Source organism: Rattus rattus, chromosome 6 (assembly GCF_011064425.1).
Source record: "Rattus rattus isolate New Zealand chromosome 6, Rrattus_CSIRO_v1, whole genome shotgun sequence".
Taxonomy (NCBI): domain Eukaryota; kingdom Metazoa; phylum Chordata; class Mammalia; order Rodentia; family Muridae; genus Rattus; species Rattus rattus.
Window position 1 is genome coordinate 11,256,372 of NC_046159.1, and position 5,325 is coordinate 11,261,696.

Here is a 5,325-nt window from a genome sequence, read left to right on the forward strand (position 1 = left end):
GGTTGTGGAGATGCCAGTGCCATGGGATGACCAAGGATAGCAGCAGTGCTGAGCCTAGAAGACAAGCAGAGGCCGCAGAGGGAAAAGCCAGATAAGTGACTCAGGTCCCTTGGAGGCGCCCAGAAGATTGTAAATGAGTCCCAGACAATTGGACATTAAGTGATTTATCTTGATGGCATTTGGTTTTGCTCTGTTCAGACTGTGGCCAGACTGCGCCCTGGTTCTTCCCTGTTGAAGAAAGTATTTATTTGACTTACTTTGGAATTTGACAGGTGAAATATTTTGAAAATTTTAAAAGAGATTTTTGGATTTTTTAAAGGGATTGGGTATTTTAAGGAGACTGAAATTTTAACGCATTTGAATTCGTAAGGACGGTGTGCCTTTTAAAGTTATTGCTGGCTTTTAATGAGAAAACCTTGGGGATGAATAAGAAAGGAAAGGTAACAGGGATGTGCTTTGTGTCAGCGTGACGAGGTGTCAGCTGTGCCAGATAGTTTTCGTCAATTTGGTGTAGCTAAAAGCCTCCGGAAAGAGGGAAGTTCAGTTAGGAAAATGCCTCCCCAAGACTGAGCGTTAGGCAAGCCTGTAGGGCATTTTTCTTAATTATTGATTTAAGAGGGAAGGCCCAGCTCATTGTGTATGGTGCTCTCCCTGGGCCGGTTCCTGGGATCTATAAGAAAGCAGGCTGAACAAGCCATGAGGAGCAATCCAGTAAATAGCATCCTTCAACAGCCTCTATGTCAGCTCCTGACTCCAGGTGTCTACCCTGCAGGAGTTCCCATCCCTACTGCTTTTGATGGTAAACAGCTGTAATGAGTGAAATAAGTCCTTTCCTCGGGTAGCCCTAAGAAACCAACCCTGAGTTATTACTTTACCAATAATCTAGCTCACCAGTTAAGCTAGAGGCTCGAATAGAAAGGTTCAGGGATGACCTCTCCCCACCACCCCAGCACAAGGCTTATAACAAATGCCGCTGTGCCTGGCTTTTACCTGTATACTGAAAAACTGAACCCAGGTCCTCATCCTTACATAGCAGGGACCACTGAGCCATCTCTCCAACCCCCAAACACTTGGGTTTCATTTCAGTGTTGGGAAAGGATGCTAATGATGATGAAATTCAGACTCTAAGATCTTGTTAATAAATTGCACTTCCTAGAAGAAAGAAAGCCAATGTTTTGGACTTTCTGGATCTAAGAGTCATTAGAAAAGAAAAGAAAAAAAAAGATCTAAAAAGAGCCTCTCGGGGCTTCTGGGACTGATACTGCATGGATACATGCATTCTCTACCTATTGTTCTCTGTATCTGGGTGTTACAGAGTCAAGGCATCTTGTCTTGTGTTTTGCAACCTTTTCCTAGCAGCAGGTATAAAAGTCTATTAATAAAATAAAGAGACACAGATATGGAATGTATTGTCATGTGAAATGGGAAAAACAGAGTGCCCCTCTTGGGACCTTTGACCCCTTATTATAGCATGCTATCTGTTATATCCTATGACTGCCTGTGCTTAGGCCCTACCTTTTCAATCATCAAAGACATTTTCAAAAACATCTGTGTTTTTTATTTGTACTGTCAGGTGGTTCGTATCCTTTAAAATTGGTCTGTCAGGACCCACCCGCATCGTAAGTCAAGAACGCAAAGAGCATCTGGACTTAACAGTGATCCGTCTTACAATTTCTTGAAGTTAAAGTTTGTCAGTTAAAAACAGGCTCGGGACTCACATCATTTTTTTACTGTGATGTGTTTATTGGGGCCTAGCCCCATCGTGGTGTACAGAGGGGTAGCCCTACACTATAGTGTACGCATTTGCTCAATGCTCAGTCTATCAAATGCAGAAGGTTTGGTTTTGTAGTTATGAAGTGAATAAAACAGAATTAAATTCATTTATTCATTGGATAAATATTTACTCTTATGTGCTAAACATTGAACCAATTACAGGGAGCATAACAGCAAGTTAGACGATTACAGTCTGGCAAGGAATGCTTTAAACAGTTGTGCGTAGCATACCGTTAACGAGAAGTTTATGTTACAAGGAATGCTTCTGAGGACGGCTGACATACACATGGGGGTCAGTGAAAACTTCACATCAGAAGAGGCACACGCACTACATGAAAAGATGACCAACGTAAGTAGGAAATGAGGGGGAGATACAGGCAAAGCAATTTCCCTCTGACCTGACAATATTCATCCACACAATGGAAAATAATACGCACTTCAATAACTTTTAAGCTCAATTGATACATAAGTAGAACAAAAGTCATTAAAATAACACAGAACAAAGAAGAGTTTAATTCCAACTGGGAGAATCACGACAAATTGTCATCTGAGTTTTTCAGAGAGAATAAATCTGATCTGGGGCTCAGGAAAGTGGAATGAATAAAAACTTCACCCAAAATGAACAGGTGTTACCAAGCCACAGACGCAGGGGAGTGTGGTGCATATTTTGAAATGACTAGTATAGCCAGAAGGTACAGCAAGTGGAGCCCTACGGTGAGAAGTAAGAGAGAAAGCCTGTAATGCAAAATAATAATAATAATGATAATAATAATAATAATAATAATAGAATCTTGATGGCAGAAGGAAAATTATATTACGTGCAGTTTAACACTTAACTGACTACTGGTTTCAGATTATAACAGTGACTATCATGCTATGAAATTTGAATTTTATTATCACCGCAATGAGGCATCCATGTTTTGTTGAGCAGGAAATAAAATGATGGGCTATCCCTCTGGAAAGACCGATCCATTGGCAGTGGAGGGTTACTAGGCAAGAGAAGAGAATGGAACCAAGGACCTCAGGAAGATCCATTGTGATAAAGAAGGCTGGGGAGGCAAGACCAGAGCATACTGGTGGCCATGATGACAGAAAGAGGTGCCTCAGAGTCAAGGCAGCATCATAACTCAGTGGTCTAAGGGAATGAAGTCCGGAAGTTTGCTGATACCTTCAGACTTGAGTGAACAGAAGAAGGCAGAAATGAGGAGGGTTTGGAAAAGCACAGTGACTCTTTAAGAATAGGCAAAAGGCAATACCGATGGAGACAAGAGGTGCTCAAGTTCTGCCCTGGCTACTCAGGCAACTTCCTCCATACCGTTCATGTCACTGGGTGAATAGCAGTGTACTCATTCCTCTGGACCTCTGTGGCTTATGAGCCAATGAAGAACTGAGTGCGGTGGTTCACACCGTAATCCCAGGATTGGGGGGCCAGAGGATCACAAGTCTGAGGTCAGCCTTGCCTACACGGGGAGTTTGAAGTCAGCCTGGAACACCTTGTCTCAATAAAAGGAAACAAACAAATGAAACAAAATAATCGACCATCATTCCAGGGCATAGGAATTTAATAGCCATTTCTTAATCCATGCTGCTTAGATAAAGGCAAGATACTTACGATACATTGACCCAAATGTTAATTCTTTTTTTAAGTGCGAACTAACAAGTCACAAAATAAACAATAACTAACACACACACACACATACACACGTGATGCTACAAAGGTATTACTATTTTATCCCCACTACATACTTTTACATTTGGGATTTTGTGCTTTTTGTAATTGTCATCGTTTAGCATTAGCCACCAAATGGTCCTTTTGGACACAAAACAGCAAACCTAAGCTAAACCAGAGACCATGATCTCAGGAGGTAAGAGCAATTCGAGTTAGTCCTGACGCCCCTGAGTCCCTTCCTGAGTCATTTAGACAAGAGTGCTGGGTTCCAGAACAACACAGATACTGAGTGTGAGTCCTTCCTGTCCATTAGTTCTCACATGCAGATCTAAATGTACGGCTCAGTTCCTTCGTTTGCTCTGTACACAGGCGATGAAAACCAGAAGGAGGAATGTGCTTTTCAGAAACATGGCTCCAGGTAGACTTGATGGGTGTGAACAGCATTAAAGAATAGACAAAAAAATATGTCCCATTCTACTTGTCTTCGGGATGCTTCTCATTTTAAGGATGGCGAGACAGTGACGAGGTGACAGCTTAAAAGGTGAGGAGTTTAATTCGTGCCAGATTTAGCTCTGGTGAGAGGGAGTAGCAGATGTGCCTGTGTGAGTCAGTCACAGGCTGGTGTGCAGCTGAAGGGCACTTGAGAAATTAGGGTTTAGGTTATAGTGGGAGCCGTCGTCCTTCCAGCGAGAGAGTGGAGAAGGAGGAATACCAAATTCCAATCCTTAAATTATTAAGAAAGAAAGAAACAGACAAAATCATAACAATATCAACTCAGCCCCTCAGGTGTGAAAAACTGTGAAGGAGAAAGGAAGAACCAATTGTCGTCGATGGCAACTTCCAGATCCTGTAGATTTGTTGACTGTAGATTTTGTAGAGCAGTAGGGAGCTCTTCGTGTAGCGTGACATGAAATACGCTATGCTCGTCCACTGCTGAATGAAAGAAAAGGACTTTTTCGTCAGAAGTTCTCTCCAGAAAGCCGCGGTCAGCTGTACCTGGCCCCATGACTTCTCTATTTGGCACATCCTGGAGGAGAAATGAACCAGAACCACTTGATATTTGGTTGAGTTGAATGCAGCATTGACTTAACATCTCTAATTGGCCCTGCTCTTCTAGAAGACACCGAGGTAAATAAGCCATCTCGCTCTTCGCCTCTCCTTGCTCACAGTCTGTTTGCAGGATAAAATGCACACAAGCGGAGTGCAGCTGTGGGTGCTCTGTTCACTGATTTATAAGCCGAAGAAATGTACGCTGAATATTTTATGGAAAAGGAATGTATTGGGTTGCTTGGGGAATGTTCAAAATCAATGAATCTAGAAAAGCAACTTAAACCACACTGGAACCCAGCGAGGCAAGGCAGGAGGCTGCAGTACCAACATGGAGGCAACACAGTGAGCCTTGGGGGCGGAGACAGGGTTGCTGAGGCAGAATGAACATCTGCGCACACACAAGGAACTCGTGATTGACCTAGATCAGGCACCCCTGAATAGAGGAACGGAAAGAAATGTCATCATTTCAGAAGGGAAATTAGCAAAGCAATTAGGAAGAAGCCATGGATGTTGATGAGCAAAATGCTAAGTGCATGGGCGATTAGCCTCAGGCTGGGGTATGGAGATGCTGTGAGGGGGCAAAAAGCTAGAAAATAATCTGAAGGGATAAACCATGGCCACAAATAGCATATACAAAAGAGCATACAAAAGCGATAGCCATTAGGGTCAATGTTTGAAAACTCTCTTCTCCTTCACTTCAAAGGCCAAGCATTTGCTGTGCCATACCCTCATGAGTACCATCCCAAACGCTAAGAAAGGTATGGCCCTCCCTTATCTGTTGTCTGTCAGGCCTTGGGAGTACCAATGGATTAGCTTTCAGATTCGGCTTTAGT